A 20,163-nucleotide genomic window follows, 5' to 3' on the forward strand; every position below is an offset into this window, starting at 1 on the left:
CCCATCCACACCAAGAATAAATGGAGAGACGTTAAAAAAGGAAGATTGAGGGATTGTTTCCTAAGGACTGAGTGGCAGGTGAAAGAGTTCAGTCAGTGGGTGGGTTTAGTGACGGGCATGTCATTTGCCTGTGTGGCGGGGGGACAAAATTGGCCTAACCTTTGGGTAGAATGATTTCCAAATTGCAGTTGAATTTCAGATGTCTGCTCCCTCCTGTCCCCCAGCCTCTTCCTGCCCAGTGTGAACTGTTACCTAGACAGGCAATTTGCAGGTGCTGAGGCTTTGGAAGGCCTCCAGTGGGAGGCATTTGTGGGGTGGGAATTTTGGAACCTGGTGCTTTGTGAGGGGGAGAAGATAGTCCCAGGTTTGAGGACACAGGGTCACCCAGCCCCCTGATTTCATGCCCAGTAAAAAAACACAGGGTCCTGAAACCCGTGGAGGGCAGAACTTTCCAACATTGGGCGGTGAAGTTGGACATTAGAAACAGGCAGGAGGGATGCTCTATTAAGAGGGGGTAGGGAAGGAGACAGACCCAGGAAGAAAGGAGTTGGAGGTATGGGCTATAGGAGCGGAAGTGATACCAGGCAGAGGTGGTGCTGGCTATCATGGATCAGACCCAAGATCTTAGTCTTTCTTCTAGAAATCCAGGATTTCACTGATCTCAGTGGTCCTGTGAGGCCTATCAAAGGCAGGGGACTTATTCTGCTCTGATCCATGACTCCTTCCCTAAGTTGGAGAAAGCCAGGCAGCTGCTATGACAATCACAGGCAGCCTCAATAAATAAGTAAATGAACAAATAATAATAATAAAAAAAAAGCCAGAGGCCAGTGAGAAAGTGGACCACATGTCCTCAGAGCCCCTATCTGGAGGACTCGTCCCTCTCCACACCCTCCACAGCAGGCTTGGCTTTTCCACTTCTGATTGGGTCCTGCTGGTGACCTCTCACTCACAGCTTACCACAAAACAGCCTGAGGTTCTGACTCCCTGGACAGAGATGCCTAGGTGTGAGCTGTGGCTTCAGCACTTGGACCATGATGCCACTTCATGTCCTGCCTAGGAATGGAGGATTCGGAGGACACTGTCCACTTGGACCTAGGTTAAGGATGACCCATCATGCTGGCCCTACCCACAAACACAAAGGGAGAGCTTCTGCTGTCTATGGGAGACCTCACAGTCTATAAACCCTGTGTCAGGGAGGCCATTAGAATGCTCAGAGGGACATACAGGGAGTGCTGACCACAGTGACCTCAGGTCAAAGCAAAGAAGAACACGATTGTCCATTTCATGGACCAGGCTGACTAGGAAAGTATCTCAGAAAAGAAATAGTGGGGATGGAATGGGATTCGCTTGGTAGAGTGCTTACCTGGCCGGCAGAATCCAAAAGCTGAAGAGTTGGGGTTCCTTTTGTGACTGGGCCATAGAGGAAGCACCTTAGGACGAGGGGGCAAAGGGCAAGGAACTATAGAGAAATACCATCCACGGGGTTAGGTTCCCAGCAGAGCGGTGCTGTGGTCCTGGGCAGGAGAAAGGCAGGGGGCAGTCTTTGGCAAGGCACTGGAGAGGGAGGGGACTGAGACCGCACCCCTGTGCAGGATTGGGGACACCAGAGGGATTGAGAAGGGACAGTGCTGGGGGCGGGCAGCAGGACACAGGCTCCTGACGGCAGCCTGGGAGCCACTGAATACTTCAGCCAAGGGGTAAGCACTTTAGCATTTCTAGAACAGTACCAAGCTGGGAAGAGTGAGAGAGAGTGGAGTAATATGAGAACACAGGGGGCAGGTTAGAGAGAAGACAGTGGGGATTGGGACTGATGGGGCAGGAGGAGGCACAGATGTGGGGGAGGAAGGATGCTGGGCTGGAGCTGGTGACATACACTGGAGACCATTGGGACAATAGCTGCTTTGCTTGGGATGAGGCTGTATAGACACCAAAGAGACTGGGCGAGCCTTGATATCACGAGTCCACCCTCTCCAAATTAATGCGCTTCACATAGTTGTACTTCAGAATTCAGTGTTGCTTGCTTTCGGATCTGCATAAAATAGCGCTCAAGTGCAAAGCGGGCATTGAAGCAGACATGGCCTACAGTACAATGAGCTCCACAAAGGACGTCCCACCCACCTGAAATGTAGAATAATGGCCCATAGGGTGGAGGTGATGACTGGCAGGGTCCCCGGAGCTGAGAACAGTGTAATGAGCACACGTGCCCCTGAGTCCAGAAGAAAAAAAGCCACTCGTGGGATTGCTCACAGTTAAATCTGTCTGCTGCCGAGAGCAAAGCAAGACAATGATAAAAAAATGACCACCCCCCGCCAGCCCCGCTCTAGTCCCTCACCCCCTCCATATATACACCACTGATAAACACATCCTGGGCATAAGGACTTGGCTGAATGTTTTCTCAGCGTTGGAGCTCTGCCATCCTGGGAAGGCAGCTGCAGATGTCTTGAGGCATAGGCAAGAAAGGATGATTTTGGTATTCCCGGGAAACCCCGAGGCTGTGGTGGAGGCATCCCACCACTGCACAGTGGAGAGACAGTGGGCATCCCGGCCTTCTGCGGCATGTGCTCCAACCTGCTTCTCCTCCAAGGTCACTCTTGCCTTCAGCCCAGCGGGGCTCTCATCCTTCCTGCTGACCTCTAGTATTCTGAATCCAGCTTCTAGTGAGGTATAACCTACAGAGGGTGACCCTCATGTCTTCCCTCACCCCTAGGGTCAGATCAAAAAGCATCTCTGGGGCTGGTGAGATGGCTCAGTGGATAAAGGGGCTTGCTGCCAAGTATAATGACCCGAGTCCCATTCCTGGGACCCACGTGGTAGAAGGAGAGACAACTCTAGGAAGTTGTCCTCAGACCTCCACAAATAAATAAGTGTAACAAAAACCTTTTCCTTTTTTTTTTTTTTTTTTTTTTGAGACAGACTCTGAGTAGTCTTGGCTGTCCTGAGACTTACTCTGTAGACCAGGCTGGCTTCGAACTCACAGAGACCCACTCACCTCTGCCTCCTGAGTGCTGGGATTAAAGACATGTGCCACCACTGCCCAGCAATAAACTTTTTTTTTTTTTTTTCAGAGAAGACTCTGACCTCCAGGACTCTTCCTGATTCCCCATTTCTTGCTGGGATGTCTTTAGGGTCAGTCCATGCTGCCGTGCTTCTGCCTGGGAAATGATGCACTTCCAGCTTGCACATCCCAGTCTTCCCATCTAAGCCTTCCAAGGCGGGCAGGCAGCCCCATCAGCTGCTTCCAGCTCCTCTCAGGACCTGAGTGACTTCAGCTTGCAGGGTGCCTTGACAGCTCTAAAGTGACCTAAAACTGCTGGCTATCGAGTGTGTATGAATATTTAATCTGTAGAAGCCCCCAGTGGTCAGCAAGGGAAGACCTTCACCACCTCCCCCGCCCCGCCAAGAGCCTGTTCCAGTGCCTGGCACGTCCGTATTTTTAGTATTTTGACAATCTGAGGGACTAAAGTGACCTCTGCTTGCTTTAATTTGCATTCCTCCCAAGAAACTGTGTTCTCTTTTCCCATTTGCTAGCCTTTGGGGTTTTTGATTTTGTTTTCTGTCTGTTCCAGCCCTTTGTCTCCTTCCCTTAGAGCACGCTGATCCTTCTACGTGTGGCAGAGCTGTGTCTGCAGGGACGTATTGGGTGGTAGACACAATCATTTTAGGCATTGCCCCGTTGTCTCATGACCTTTGCTGGGCAAAGATCCTTCACTTTGGTGGAAGCAGCTTATCTGTGCTCCCCAGTGACTTTTACTTTGGGGCAAAGCAGTTCTCCCCACTCCGGGTCACCTACATCATCATCTGTGTGCTGGCCACAGGCAAGCACCTTCCTTAGGGTCAGTGCTGGAAACTCCCCCAGGACCCATCGCTTTAGAGGCCATCCCAGAGGCTCACAGGAAGCAGCCCAGGTCACCCAGCTGTCCAGTCACCAAGCACAGACCTTGCTGACTATGGTATTCGGTTTTCTAAGGGGAGGTGTCCTCTCCCACCGTCTTTCCTCAAAGCAGTTATATATCACAGTATCATTTTAATTTCCAAGAGTAATATGTGAAAGCTCAGAAATTCATATTATTTTTTAAAATATTTTTTTCTTTTTCATGTAGACTAACTCTTATTCTTTGATGAGTTCATACACATGAACAAGGAATCTCCATCGTATTCACCCCCAAAGCCTCCTCCTCCTCCCTCTAGTGCCCCCAACACATTTCCCTCCCCTCCACATCCTTCTACCCCATGCCCTTTTTCTAAGTAGCCCACTTATTGTTGCTGCTGGCATGCTGACTGCTCTTGTCGGTTTGATCTTGTGGTCTTATGCAGCTACTACAGCTGCTGGAAGGTCACCAGTGCAATGGCCATGTCGTGTCCTGAGGACAGCATTTCATAGCCCTCCTTCCCACCCTCCAGCTCTCATTCTTTCTGTCCCATGACATCACTGGGGAAGACTGATAACGACGTCCCATATATGTCTGAACTCTCAAGAGTCATTTATTCTCGGCACTTTGACCAGTTAGGAGTCTCTCTTCCCAGCCTGGTTTTATTCTTTTATTTACATGTATGTGTGTGCACCTGCTTGCCATTAGTGTACCACATGCATACAGGTGCTCACAGAGGACAGATCCCATCAAGATGGAGCTACGGACAGTTGTAAACTGCCCAATATGGATGCTGCAAACTAAGCCTGTGTCCTCTTCCAGGGCTAATGTGCTCTTAACTACTAAGCCCTTTCCCTCATCAGGTTCTAATTGATCGCATTATGATGGGTAGTGGTGACTCAGTAACACAAGGTGAGGCTTCCTCCGTGGCCCATAAATGGTCCCAAATCTTCCTCAGAATTTCAAGGTGTTAGAATATAGATTCTTTGTATGTGCAGGTGAAGTCCTAGATATTTCAAGTAGCTCAGATTTGCAGATTGAATTATTAGGCTGTTTTAGGCTAATCCTGTAACAACCAGGGGGCCAGCTGTGGGGTGTCTGCAATCTGATATTATCCCTGTCATTGTGTGTGTGACAGGGTTGGGATAAAGCATGACAGCGGGAAGGGGAAAGTTCAGAGAAGACTGTGGACATGGGCTGGCAGTGCTCTCCAAGGAGGGGGGGGGAGAGCGAGCGAGCGAGCGAGCGAGCGAGAGAGAGAGAGAGAGCCATTCAGAGAAAGTTAGGTCACCAGAAGTGTGACCTTGAAGGAGCAGTGGGGCTCTGGGTCCGCCATACTACCGGTTCTACCCTTTCATGATGACCAGCTTTGCTATGCTGGGCTCGCCCTGAGGTGCTTTGCCTCACCACTGGCTCAAAGTGATGGGGACAAGAGACCAGGGACTCAAGTCTCTCAAACCTTAAGCCTATGAAAATGTTCCTCTTCACGGCTGTCACGGGCATTTTGTCACAGTAGTGGGCAGCTGGCTCACACAGACCTTCCAAGTTGGACCCTAGAAATACTGGTAAGATGGCATGCCTGCAAATTCTGCACCCTCCCTCATGCCTTGCCTGCTCTGTGTCTTGGCTTTTCCTGAGTTCTTTGAATCATATTACCAAGTTATAGAAACTAAGGAAGAACATTAGGGGAACCCCCAAGTTTGTAAGTAGCCAACAGAAGTATGGGTGTCCCAGGATCCCTACCAACTGCCATCTGAAGGAAGGGTGGGCTCTGGAGTTGGCGCTTTGAAGCTGTGGAGTCTGATACTGACTCCAGGGGTTGGTGTGAGGCCGGAAATGAATTGTTGGCACTCGGTAGGAGTCAGAGAATCTGAGAATCAGGAAGAATAAACCTTCAAGGACTTCTAAAGTCCACTGTTTTTTCTCTGAAGTGAGAGGTGAAGTCACAGAGCAAGAGAAAATGCAGCCCATAATACAAAAATCTATAAAATTAAAAGAAGCAACACTGGCTCAATGGGTGAAGACACCTACCGCCTGATGACCCGAGTCTGACCCCTGGAACCCGTATGATGGAAGAAGGGAACCAGATCTCATAAGCTCTCCCCTGACCTCGACACCATGGCTCCTGCCCCTCCCAACACTAAATAAATAAATGTTAAATAATTAAAGATAATAAAAGTCAAAGTAAACATCCAAGTCACGGAAGGAAAGAGGTGCACAATGTCTGTAACTAATGGAGATTAAGCTGCTGGCTTTTAAGATGGTAGGGAAAAGACAAAGCTGAATAAAGATGAACTAAGAAGGCAAGGCAGCAAGAGGAAATGATGCCTAGATGGCAAGCATGTGTGTGATGGTGACATTCACAAAGATGGGGAGGCTGGGAAGATGGCTGGGTGGGCGGAGCTCTTACCAAGCAGGTTAGAGGATGTAAGTTTCAAGCCCCAGGACCAATGTTAAAGTGGATGTGGGATTGAGCACGTGCAGCCCCAGTGCAGCTGTGGGGATGTAGGAGCCAGAGCAGGAGTCACTAGTAGCTCTCAGGTCAGCTACCATGGACTACACAGAGGCAAATGAGACTCTCCAACAACGTGCTTGCATGCACACACATCACACACATACATATGTGCACACACAAAAATAAGACAACAACAAAGCATGGGGAAATGTGTTTTAAAATAGCAAAACCTGGAGAGCTGGCTTGGTGGTTAAGAGTGCTTGCTGTTCTTTTAGAAGACCTGGGTTCAGTTCCCAGCACCACATCAAATAGTTCTCTACTAACTATAACCCAGTTGAAGGGGATCTGCTACCCTCTTCTGGCCTCCAAGGGCACTGCACTCGTGTGGACAGACAACTGCACCTAGGCAACAGGACAAGCTGCTATTCCAGACCCCTCATTTTCACAACACACCGTAAGGAGCAACAGTGAACATAGCAGAGGGAACATGGAGCAACAGGAACATCTAACCCAGCCACCCAGGTGTTCGCCAACGGGGAGTTCATTCTCCCCTCACAAACCCAGCACTTCACGTAGCTGGGAACAGCAGTGAGCTTACCAACGAGGCTGGATCTCAGAAACATGTGGATGGAAAAACAGTTACAAACTGAGATGTGGAGTGTGATAACACAAACTTTAACATGTGCAAAACAAGTCTGAGACACACACACATACGCACGCACGCGCATGCATATGCACATGCATATGCACACACAAAATTGGTGCAGGAGAGACGTGAGGAGCAGGTGAGAGGGACTGGATCTCCTCCCCACGCCGGAGTCAGCGTGGCAGGCTACGGGTCTGTTCAACTTGCCACATTGCTGGAGTAGGTACTTATTATCTTGTTCTCAGTGCTTTTCAGTGTTTTGAACTACTTCATAATAAAAAAGAAAATAGGTAACCAAGCCAAAAATCACAAATTCTAGGAGAAGGGAAAAAAACAAAAACAAAAAACCCAAAAGACAAAAAAACAAACCCGCAGACAGGGGAAAATGAATACATTGAAAAGCAGAAATCACTTTGTGTTTTTAAATGTTTTTCATTAGTATTTATCAATAAAATCCTATTTTTTTTTAAACGCACAAAGTTGGCTGCTGGCCAACCCGTGAGAGAATGTGAGAAGGAGAGGGAGATGGGGTGGGAGGGAACAGATGAATTCACACCACGGAGAAATGGGATTTAACTTCTAAAGAGATTTTTGAATCGTAAGACCGTGTCAAGTATAATTATTATCATTATTCTTTAAATGCTTAATGAAATGGGCAACTTTCTAGGAAAAATATAAATAATAAAACCAGCCTAGGAAAGAAGATCCAGCTCACTGAGCTTTGAATAAACTAGAAGTGTGGCCAGCTACCCGTCCCCAGGCTGTTCCCGGCCTGAGAGGGTTTGTGGGTGAATTCCACCAGACCAACTCATGCAGCTTGTGTGAGACTGTGGCCACTGTGCAGGCACCATCCGATGTCCCCTGTGGCCAGTGCCATTTCAGAGCCATGGCAGGACTCAGAGGTGGCCCAGGCCTGGTCCTCCAGCTGGAGGAACTTGACCCTCCCGTGTCTTGGCATGTCTTGGCACAGATGCTGCTGGCAGTTGCATTTGTGTATTACTTATACCTGAGTTCTTTGTTTCGTAAGCAGCACAAAGCTGAACTGAACCCAGCCCATAGCACCAGGAAATCATTACAGCCAATCTCATCAAGGTATGCAGGAGCAAAGATCTCTGAGGGGCCATGGCATGAAGTGAGACCTCTGAGGGGTCACGGCCTCTAGGTGGGAGGAGTGCAGACATGTCTCAATAATGCTCTGTAGAAAGCTCTGGGCCAGATGGTAGTGGATTCTTTGGAACAGTCTAAGTCTTGCCATCTTCTGGGCATAGCTGGCTTTCAGAACAAGGCAATAAGTGGCATCAGCATCACCAGGGAACTTGACAGAAAGTCACAAACCAACCCTGACTCAGACCTGCAGACTCCGACGCTTTTGGGGTGTGTGTGTGTGTGTGTGTGTGTGTGTGTGTGTGTGGTTGCACACGCTCCTGAGCACGTTTTAGCCCTCTGTGTTGCCACAAGCCCTCTAGACTATGTGATATGCTGAAAATACTTGAGGCTGGAGGATGTGTTGATCCCACTGATCGAGAGTAAGACCATTACCCCAATTCAAAGCCAAATTTGAAGCAAGCTTTAATTCAATACTGGTCAGGTGAGTGGGCTCGGGCCAGCTCCATACCCGGGTTCCCACGGAATTGACCCAGAATCTCAGTTTACCGTGGTTTAAGAAAATCCACAATTCATTGTACCTCCCACCAGGCCCAGTCAGGGGCAAGCACACATCCTGCCGTACCTTCAGCCTACATCCAATCAGATGTATTTCCTGCTTGTGACCCTCCCACCCACATGTGATCAAGCACATCCGGAGCAGATGGATCAACAAACTTGTTTAGGGGAGTGAAAACACATGGCTTATTATCTCCCATAAACAATCGTCTCCAGCATTTCAGGAACTTTCTGCCCTTGGGCAAGAGGCTTGCAGATCAGAGGCATTTTTCTTTTATGAATCTCTTAGGCATAGTAATTAAAACTTAAAATATAACGAATTCTCACAGATGTCGCTCCTCTGGTGCTGTATGTTAGTTTTAAAACATTTCATTATTTTGTGTGGCAGGTACGTGCATCATGGGGTGCACGTGGAGATGGGATGACAGTTTCAGGGAGTTAGTTCACTCTTTTCACCATGTGGGTCTTGACTGAACTCGGGATTGAACTCACCTCAGGTCATTAGCCTCTGCAGCAAGCCCCCGTCCCCACTGAGCCATGTCGTTGGCCCTGTATTAAACTTTGTCGTTGGGACAGAACACCTAACAGAAGCCATCTAGCTGAGGAAGGATTGTTTTTGCTCATGCTTCCGTAGGGCCAGTTCACACAGCCAAGACGGGCCTGGAAACCCAGCCGCTGAAGTCCTGGTGGCAAGGAGCAGAGGAGCTTACAGGAAGACAAGAGGACACGACAGAGCTCTAAGGTCAGCCTCAGGGACACACTTCCTCCAGCCAGGTCGCCTCCTCCCAGTCGTGTGGCTGCTGAGACTCCATCCGGCAGAGCCTTGGGGTCGCGGTCCCTGGAGACGCCCTCACAGTCACGCATCACAGGTGGGCTCCACTAACCACACACTATTTTTCAACATAGCCAGGTTGACGAGATCACCACAAGGAGATCTTTAAGTGTGGACCCGTCCTTCCCCACCCATTGTTCTCCTTCTGTCGAGAGAACATCTTATTATTCACCAAACAGAATGTTCAGGGCTTTCATCTGCTGTTTCTTCAGTTCCTATTTTAAATAATGGGATCCTTATCAGATAATTTATCTTCTATTACCAAACTAATAGATCTTTGCTATCAAAAAGCAGAAAATGTGTACGCATATAATTGCAAAACATTGTCTCTCATTGCTCTAGCCCTCAGGGTCACCATGCCGTGCCGCCACCACGGCATGTGCCGCCACCATGGCGTGTGCCGCCACCACGGCGTGTGCCACCACCACCACGGCATGCACAGACCAGACCTTTTTTTATCCATAGTTTTTCCACAACTTGTCTAAACTGCACAGTAACTTGCTTTTCTGGTTTCATAATGTATCGTGAGCAATTTTCCTTGTTAATCAATAAACATTTATTACATTTTTCTCAAAATCCTCACCGTATAATTTTCTGAACTGGTCTCCTATTGTTGGAATATTGCTCATTGATTAAATGTGCTCCAATTGGAAAGTACGGGGAATGGTGCCTGATCCTTACTACATAAATAATTGGCTTCAAAACATGTTAGTTAAAAGCTACACGAAATGCAGGAGAAGCAGGCAAACCCAGAGCTATCGCCAAAGATGCATTTGAAACACCCACTGCTAGGATAAGTCCTAATCAAGAGTTCCAAAGCAGTGGGGCGGACATGATGGTCATCTCAGTTTAACAATAAGAAAGTAGGCACAGGAGGGCTTTGCCCTAACTACACACCCTCCTCTTCCTCGCAGCTGGATGCTGGATGAACAGGACAGGTCTGAAACCCTTCTCCCAGTGACCCGGGGTCCTGCAGGTCCAGGGCCTTCCAAACCTCCTGGCCATTTCTAACAATGGCCCTGCACACCAAATCACAGCCTAACTGAGGAGGATCAAACCCAAACTCACCTGTTCTAACCAAAACTCCTCAGTCCCAGGACGGTGGCAGGTGGAATCGCTTACCTGCCTGATCCAGTCCCTGTCTCTTAATTGTCAGGTTCCTGGAAGGACATTTCCTACCCCAGGGCCTGATCCCCTCTGCCCCAGAGCTCTTACTACTAATCCCACCAGACAAGAATAAAATCATTGTCACGGTTTTGAGCCAGATTTAAAGCAAGCTTGATTTTATTGGGGTGCCACCTGTTATGCCCAAATCCATGAAGTTCCCCAAAAGCAAACAAGGAGACAGAGTCCCATATATAAAGCAAAGAGCCTTTATTTTATGCAAGTTTACAAACTCAGTCTCTCCGCATGTCCAACGTATTGGAATAAACGGAGAGCCCAGAGCTCATTTAGAGTTGGATTTTTATAGTAGTAAAGGTGGGGTGAGGGGTTTCTGAGGTTCAGGACTCGTGATTGGCTGACACTTGTCTAGGGATGTCCTGGTGAGTGTGCTGGCAGGTGATCCCATCGACAGCAGTTGGAACATCAGGCATTTCCTTTGGATGGTCTGTTCCTGGATGGTGCTCAGGAAATCTTAGTTTATGGTCCTTCCTGCAACCAGGTATTGCTTCAGGGTAAACTACTGAGACTCAGGCTGAGTCCTACACTGGCAGGTGATAATGGTTGAAAGTAAAGAACTTCCTTTGGGTGCTCTGTTTCCATTTAGCTTATCATGGCTGGCTCCTACACACCCAAGAGCAGGCCAGCACTACGTCCTAAGTCCGGTTAAAGAGAGCAGCCTGGAGTCTACTTCTTGGGCCTTTTTAAGGAGTCAATTTAAAGAATAGATACAAAGCAGGTTTACAGAAGAGACACAATGGGGCAATAAGTACAGAAAATCTCAACCCCCCCCCCACGTGGTCACCTAGTGATTAAGGAGGGTTAAAGAGGGGAAAAATCTCAAGGTCTTGTTTGGGAGGTCAGAATCCAGGAAACAGATTTAACAATTGGCACACACCTTTAATCCCAGCACTCTGGAGGCAGAAGCAGGCAAATCTGAGATTGAGGCCAGCCTGATCTACAGAGTGAGATCCAGGATGGCCAGGGCTACACAGAGAAATCCTGTCTCAAAAACACCAAAACCAACAAAAACAAACAAAACAACCAAACAAACAAGACCCAACAACTCAGCTCTAGCGGTACACGGAAACTGACTTTTAACAATACAGCTTAATGGCGCCTGCCTTCAAAACAGAGTCAGGCAGGTTCCTCATTACCCAGCAGGGATACCCAGCTCCTGCACCGTGACCTCAGGCCTCAGATCCTTCTCCAGATTCCAAAGACCACTGGCTTCCCTCGGGTTTGGCTGTCTTAGTTTCTGGAAACAACTGAACGGCTGAATCCACTCAGCCTCCTCCCTACCCACTCCAAGTCGTCCAAAATCACACCCAGGTGACCATCTTTGGCTCCATCCTCTAGCTTAAATGGAGCAGCATTGGGCCAAACCTCAAGCTGCAGGGAAGCTACGGGGCAGCAAGCAGGTGTGGTTGCTGCCACTGTTGGAGCAAGTAGCCAGTGAGGAGAAGGCTGGTGCTGAGTGGTCGCTCTCAGTGGAGCTCTGCCAGCGGACACCCAAGACCTGGGCATCTTCATCCAGTCCAGTTCAATAGCAGAAAAAAAAAATCCTTCAAGGAGAATCAGGTATGTATGTTCCTGGGCTTGTTCAAGGAGACCGTGGTTTTGTTCCTGGCGAGGGCGAGCCATCTTCCCTGCCCAGCCTCCTCCCCAGCATCAGAGGTCATCACGAGCTTCGGCTCCAGCCCTCACGGTTCCTACCTGTTCTTGCCCACCTCTGCAGCTGCCAGCCTTCCATCGCTCCCCTTCTACGACCATCTCTTCACGCCTGCCCTCCTTGCACCAGGTGAGGATGCTGGGGACAAGGAGAGGTTGGTTTGGGGCCTGTGCTGGTACCAGGCTCACCATCAGTTGCCTGGTTTGACCTGTCTCAGCCCCACCCCAGCTCTAAGAAGCCCAGTCTGGCCCCAGTAGTATGGTAAGTGGCTTCTCTACCACCCTAAGCTTCCTTTTCATGCTGCTCCAATGAGGAGCTCCCTCAAGGCAAGGAGGGCACGGCCAGCTCTTACATTTTGATCCCGTTTGCCAACTCGCCCTCTACAGATGCGCCAGTATGAGAGTCTCCCCACCTTCTCCACCTCTGCAGCGCTCGGTGCTGTCAATCCTTTCCAGCTTGACCAACCTGACGGCAGGGAGGGAGAGCCCCTTCCTTTGCTTGACGCTTACCGATACAAATCTGGTACTTACAGCAGAATAGAATTATTGACAAATGAGCCCCCCCCCCCCGTCCCCTCCTTTCCTGCCTCTAAACTTTAAAAGTTACTTTTCTTGCCATTTACTTCCATGTGCCCGAGTAACCAGTTAACCCCCCGCCCCCAGCACTGAGGGAGTTGACCATGTCCCCAAATAGACGCAGCTGGTGTGGGACACTCTGCACTGTGTTTTCCTATATACACTCACTCCGGATCATCTTGCCACGATTGTGTGGCAGGCTCACCTGGGGCGTCACCTGGGGCGTTTTCTGTGCTGGTAACAACTTACACCTTTTTCTTTTAAAGTGCTCTCAGCTTTTCTCTGGCGCAGGGAAACTATCAGCAGGGCACAATGAATCGCAATGAACAAGACTATGAGTCAACCGATCTCATTTCTGTCTGATAACTAAAATGGTTAAGTGTGTATCAGGAGGGCAGCATATACGGTGTAGACACACTGGACCAAAGGATGACGAACGGTCCCACATAGGGCTGGGGGACACTTTACCATACTAGAGATCCCCCAAGCTGCCTAGGCTACAGGGCTATGTATAAGAGACTGGATGACACAGGACCTTCCAACAGATCTCCCTTAAGATAATCTGTGAGGAGATCCAACAGCTGAAACGGTTTTGAAGGGCTGTCATTGAGGTAACCACCCCTTAAAGATCCCAACTTTTGATGATTCACAATGGGAATAAAATTTCAAGCATAAACTTTCATCAAGGGCATCTAAACTCTAAATCCTAGCACTAGTATTCTGATATTTCACAGGGCAATATCTGGGTCTGCTTTAACTTGCCTGCTGCCCCATAGCTAAGCCCCATTCACCTAGAATGTTTCAGGTTCACCTAGAATGCTTCAGGTTCTAGGACATATTCTTGAATTGGTCTTTGGTGAACTCTCCTCCACTCTGTCCTGTTATTTGGATGTTAGACCTATGGTTTACCCTCTAATTTTCTTACTTTCTCTCCTAATTGTCGCCATTCTAATTTTGTGAGATTTTCAGGATTTCTTTGTCTTTGTCTTTGGACTCCAGGGTTTGGAGGTAGACAGTTATCCTGAGTGCTCACCTCCCGTCCAGTCCTTATCTTCAGGGTGTGTAGTTCTAGCAATATCTTTGTTTTTTAACCTCCCTTTACTTTGCTGGCTACAGGCTTTCTTCATGTGTAGCACCTGTGCCACAGGACGGTACACAAGCTGGGAACTAAACTGGAGACTTAAAAACACGTGCACAGACAGACAGAGACGCGAGGACACGGGTCATCCTTAATACAAGAGTGCCAAGAATGCCCACTTTATTGTGCTCAGGGGCAGCTTATATAGGGCTCTGGCCATGCCCCAGCTCTCGGGATCTTTCAGCTGCAGACTCATCAGAACCCACTCCCCTGCCATCAGGGTCTCCTGCTCAGAGCAGCTGCAGGCTGCTCAGACCAGAGGAAAACAAGTTGCTTACAAGAAATTCAGGGTCTGGTGGTCTGCCATCCCCAACTCTCAGGAGTTTCTTGGAACATGGTGTTGGCTGATAGGTAAAAGCTGGACGCTGGACGCTAAATAACCAGGGGTGTTATCTCTCAGCTAACTGGAGCTTTGCTTATCCCCATAGAAGCATGAGTAGGTAAAGACACTGCAGTACAGACTGTCCCAGCCTCTGAATGCCTGAACCTCAGGAGTTCAGCTGGTTGAGCCAGAGACTGCCGCTGAAGCCCTGAGAGCTAGCAGCCTATTGTTCAAAGATTTAGGGGTCGGGTAGTCTGGACTCCAGGCACTCAAGTCTAACCCCCCACTCCACCACCTCACCCCACCCCAGCCCAGCACTGGGCAGCCATCAATAATCCTCAGCTTCCTGGAAATGAGCAACAATCAGGGCCTGCTAGTGTCACAGCTCTTGGCTGGGCCTCCAGCTTGGGACCCTCAGCTCCTGTAGCACCCAGTGTTCCAGGCCAGGCTGCGTGGGAGCCTTGGACCTTAGGACTTGACAGCTTCCGGGACTTTTGTAGAGAACCGGGCCAGTAGTTTCTGTTTCTGGCTTGTTACAGCCTTAGCTCTCTCTTCTGCTCTCACCTTCTCGGAATGCCTCTCTCACCTCTGTCCTCCATCATTTCTGCCACACTACTCCCCGGGACGCTTTAACCTGTTACCTTCCCTGTACGGCAGAGGGACTCAGGACACAGAAACCACACACAGGGTAGTGCGTCACAGGAAAAGGGGGCTGGCCTGCGTGGTGGGGACAGAACCAACTAGGGGAACTGGAAGATGTTAAGAAAAAGTTGGCAGTTTTCTTGAATTAGGGAAAAACGAGTGACCTGCCTGCCTATCTCTCAACGGCCTTCTTGCTCACCCTTAGTGACCTCATCTGTCAGTGACCTGCTCACCCCTCAGGGGTCTGCAAAGGAAGGTGACCTGGGAACTCAGCTAGAGAGGTGAGTCACCTGTCTGCTTACAGAGGAGGAGGAGGAGGACTTCCTTCCCACACCCTGGGGAAAACCTCTCTGTACCAGCCTTTCCTGTTCCTACCTCTGAGGTGGGGGCTCCAGATCCTTCTGGAATGTTCTACTTTCCATCTGCATTTCACCTGATGTCTGTGGGGCTGTACGCCAGTCTTCCTGGATGTTTGTTCCACACACATGTTGAAGTGAAGGAAGGACCTTCCTGAGGCTCAGAAGGAAGAACTTTTAATTGATTTGAGACACTGTCTCTTTGACAAACCCCATCTGGGCCAGGGTGAAGCTCAGTAGGAGAGTGCTCACCTAGCACGTTGTGAGGGCCCAGGCTCTATCTTAACCCCCTTCCCCCCACCCCTAGAAGAGACTGTCTCCTCTACATTCTCTGGTGTAAGCTCTCACGTGTGCTATGGCTGCTGCCTTGTCCTCTAGCTCCCCCTCCCCGTAAGGTGCACCTCACACCCCTCCTGGCAGCTCTTCTGATTGCCATCCTCTCCACAGGGGTAACTGTTAGCCAAGGGGACCAGATGCTCAACCCGTTCAACGACATGCAACTGGGGAAAGAATAAAGAGCCACCACCCAGAAACCATCTAGGAGAAGAAATGTTCCCAGCCAAGCATCCAGACAAACCCACATGTCCATAGCTGCCTCAGACCACGCAATGAATCCTCAGCTTCCCTGTTGTTTCTGGGGTGGCATGAGGGGAGGACTCCTAACTGACATAGTTCTGGAACCCTCCTCCAGGGCTTTCTATGCTGTCTACCCCTGTGTAACGAAGATGCCACAACCCTACCCAGCCCCCTATACTTTCACATGGACACAGCCCCTTATATATCCACCTAGATACCGTGATCTGAATTGGCGGTTTCCTGTGCCCTCTGTGTGGTCAAATGATGCCACCAACTTTTATCGCCAACTCGAGAGCCGGTACCCAGATGCCACGGATTTCAGTTCATTTCCTTGCTCTTGGAAACTGCTCTTTGATTACCCCTACCCTCGCAGGTGATATTTCCAACTCTTGTCCAAGTTGGGGACCAGGTTCCAACCAGCTCAGCCAGGCTTGTAGTGAGGATCCCATTTGCAACCCCTCATTTAGAAGAGACCTGGGATAGTGTACAAGTTACCCAGATGCCTGCCAGTCCCACCCTCAAATGTCTCCCCATTTCCTTCACCCCAAATCCTGAGTCCCAACCCAGCAGTCCTCTGGCATCTACCCTGCAGGGTCCACCACTGTCACTTTGAGGGCTGATCAGATGTTCAGAGATGGAGATACCCCATGGTGTGTCTCTTGAACCAGCATCTAGCCTCTACTGCCTGGAGGATTTCCGTCATGATGCTCCACCCCATCCTCACAGACCGCCCCCCCCCCCACTAAGCTTGGCAGGACCTCAACATCTCCCTCTGCTTTTCTTTTTTAGTGCTGCTTCAGAAGTCACTGTGGGCACCTTTTCTCCCCAGCCCTTGTCCTGGGTCAGCGCTCTCATGTCCTCCACCTGGGCAGATAGTTTTGCGTGTCAATTTTTTTTTTTTTTAATTACACAACAGCCTGAGAAACCTGTAAACCCTGAAGAGCCATCACCCACACTGAGCCCTCTCATCCATTAAAGTGGATCTCACTGGGCCTGCGGCCACCATCCTTCCAAGCCTCTGCCCTGTGCCCTTCACTTAGAGAAGGCCCCCGGCTCTGGCTGCCATGTATGGGAGCCGTGTCCTCCAGGTAGTGTCCCTGGAGCATGCTAGGATCACAGAATACAACAGGTACTCTCTGAAGCCTCTTCAAAAGCCCATTTGGATGGACTTGAGCCAGGAGCCTCTCTCTTTCTGCACGGAGCTCACAGCACACACCACATTGTCCCCTTTCTCACCTTCTGTCTGCCGTAGAACACAGTGACTTATGTGTTTCTTAATATTAAATAAATGACATTATATCAATCATAGTTTTTCTGATTTTTCCACCAGTTAACGTATTTTAAGGCCCAGCCTAACCTGCAACTGCAAATAGTACATTTATATTTTCAAAATTATTGGCAGGGAAGTTCTCGTATACTTCCTACTGGTTTTTACTAGCCACTGCATTCTACTTTTCTTTTCCTAATATTGAATATGTTAAAGGAGAAAAGGGAGGTTTTAACTGAGGCTATGGCTTAGGTCTTGAGTATTTATCCAGCGGCCTGTGCTGAAGGCTTTTATGAGGCTGGGAGGTCTCTAGGTCACTGGGAGAGAGTCCTTGCAGAAGGTGGTGAGGCCCCAGCCCCTTTTCTGGCCATGAGGTGGGCAATTTCACTTCGCCACACTCCATCAGGTGCCACACAAGCCCTAAACAAAGGGGCCAAGCGATCATGGCTCTAGCCCTCTAAAGCTGAGCTGGGTAACCTTTTCTCTACAGAAATTGATGACTTCGGGCATTTGGAGTTGTGTTTAAGCAGACTGTTGACGTCACTGACTTGCTGGTGTCTCCTATTCATTGTCTCAGCTTTCCTTGTATCTTCAAGGATAACTTCTGTCAATCTATTTGCCTTGAGTTCCTTTTACTATTAAATATACCAATTTAAATATATTCTCATCATGATGTGTGACCATTTTATCTTTGTAATTTTTCTTAGATTTATGTGTATTTGTATTTTGCCTGCATTTATGTATATGTACTGTGTGTGTGTGTGTGTGTGTGTGTGTGTGTGTGTGTGCATGCCTGGTGTCCATAGAGCTGGAGTTATGAATGGTGGTGACCTGCCTGCTGAGGGTGCTGGGAACTGAACTCAGGCCCTCTGCAAGAGAAGTCCACACTCTTAACTGCCGAGCCATCTCTTCAGACCCATATTTTTGTAACATTTTAAACAATCACTATTAAGGAGTATGGAGGACCAAGTTAGTATTGTATTCTAAATTGTCTTTTTTGTTTATTTTGTTTTTCAGGACATGGCTTCTCTGTGTATCTCTGGCTGTCTTGTAACTCACTCTGTAGACCAGGCTGGCCTCAAACTCAACAGAGGTCCTCCTGCCTCTGCCTCCCTGAGTGCTGGGATTACTGGCTCTATTGTCTTCTTAATGCCCAAAAACAGACCTGTCTTTGTGGATTAAAACATCTCTGATAGGGCTGGCAATGAGATCTCAGTGGGAGAGCTGGCTGACTCCCCTGAGGTCCTGGGTTCCATTCCCTGGTGTGTCAAGTCTCTGGGGTATTTCTCTCAGGGTTGCAGTTACCTCCACGGTTATGTTCCAGCCCTTGCTGCCCTGTGGTATATATAGTGAACACTGTTTCTGCAACAGACCATTCATGTGGAAGCTTACCACTTCTGGCGTGGGGTACTAACTTTACATTCATGATCCCCAAACAACAGTTCACTGAGCAGCGAAGCTCATTCTAGAACTGTAAAAGAGAGATCATTAAAAATACATGTGGGAGGAATAGAAAATTCCCAGGCTTCTCGGTAGTTTTGGAATCTGAAATAATCGATTGTTAGAAGGTTGAGTGAACTTGAAAAAACTCGCTGGAGTCTCTGTGGCCGGCAGCCCATGATGGGGCATCCGTGCAAGCTCCCAGTCGGGTGGGAGGGCAAGGAGCTACAGGCCTCAGCGATGCTCAGCTGAGGGTTGGGAGTCCAGCAGCAACCGGGGAGGGAGACCACCGAGGCCTAGCTTGCCTGCTGAGGTCTTGACCTGAGAATCAGGCCACTCCTCCAGCGCTCTGCCAGGCTCTAACTAGGCTGTATCTTCTTGAGTGTGGCAATCTTTAAAAAGGCTGTTGCTTCGCTGCTGTCTGCACAGCCTCGCCCTTCATCTGGACTCCATGCTCTTGGATCAGAGAAGCAGGGTATGTGCAATTCCTTCTCCCGCCACACTGGTTACAGAGGTCTGAACAAACCTACAGTGCCATCAATGGTAGTTACGCAAGACTGTCCCCATAGGCCCTGGAGGGTTTGGGGGTAGTGCTTGGCTTTCAGGGTACCTTAAAGGTCAACTCTTAGCAAGCTAGACCACTATTTGGTTTCACTGAAGCCCCTCACAGTCTGGATTCTACAGACCCAGCAAAGCGCAGAGCCACCTGCCACCAGGTCAGAAGCTGCAGAAAGAGGACAAGGACCATGAAGAAGTTGCCTGTCCTCTCTGTTATTACCTCTTCTTCCCGGGTTTATTGAGTTCTAACCACACCTTTTCTTCTTAAACAGACTCTCTGTGGAGCCTAGATTGGCCTTGGACACACAATCCTCTTGCCTCAGCCTCCTGAGTGCTGAGATGACAGGCATGAGCCAACATACTTGGCAATTTCCACATTGTTATTTGAAGAACTTCAGTCATAAATAATAGGAAGAATGGATAGCCATGTATTTTCTATCTAGATACAAAAGTGGTTAACTATTCCCCACATCCATCTAATTGTTCTACTCAGAAACAAGCACAGTTACAAATGATAACACAACAAAAGTCCATGCATCCAGCTTTCAATGTATCATCTGCCTGTCAGGCTGTATTTCAGCCTCAAGTGCAGATGCCTGCCAGGTCCTTGCATCTCTAAGAAAGGGGAGTTCTCCTATATTGCCTTCTATTATAACCACACAGATCAAAATTAATAACTCTCATGGTCTAGTGCTTAAAACGCATTCAAATATTACTCGTGGCCCCAACCATATACTTTGTAGCTTTGTAAAACCCGGATAAAGCCTGTGGCTAATCACATGTCTTATTTTGTGGAGTGACCAAGTGTTTCTCACTTTCTTCCTCGGGTTGGTGCAGGCAGTGTGTGTTTATGACATAGTTCCCTGTATTATTATATGTGTGCATGTTTAGCAACACACTCCCCGTGGCTTTCTCTTTCTCCTCTCGGTACATGCTGGTGCGTATATAAAGTGTGTATATAACTTATGCATACACATATTCTGATGTCAGTG

General features: G+C 48.9%; 1 long non-coding RNA gene across 2 annotated transcripts; it reads left to right on the plus strand.

The window, feature by feature from the left end:
* The first annotated feature begins 12,360 nt into the window (after positions 1-12,360).
* LOC126495114 (uncharacterized) lies at positions 12,361-17,108 on the plus strand. 2 transcript variants are annotated; one of them, XR_007590109.1, is made up of 3 exons: positions 12,361-12,426; positions 15,180-15,255; positions 15,778-17,108. It is a non-coding gene; the product is annotated as an uncharacterized lncRNA (long non-coding RNA). The 2 variants fall into 2 exon arrangements; XR_007590108.1 differs by having other exon boundaries at positions 12,420-12,558.
* The last annotated feature ends 3,055 nt before the right edge of the window (positions 17,109-20,163 follow it).

The sequence above is a fragment of the Alexandromys fortis genome, unplaced genomic scaffold (genome assembly GCF_014885135.2).
Source record: "Alexandromys fortis isolate MF-2015 unplaced genomic scaffold, M_Fortis_MF-2015_v1.1 scaffold_437, whole genome shotgun sequence".
Taxonomy (NCBI): Eukaryota; Metazoa; Chordata; class Mammalia; order Rodentia; family Cricetidae; genus Alexandromys; species Alexandromys fortis.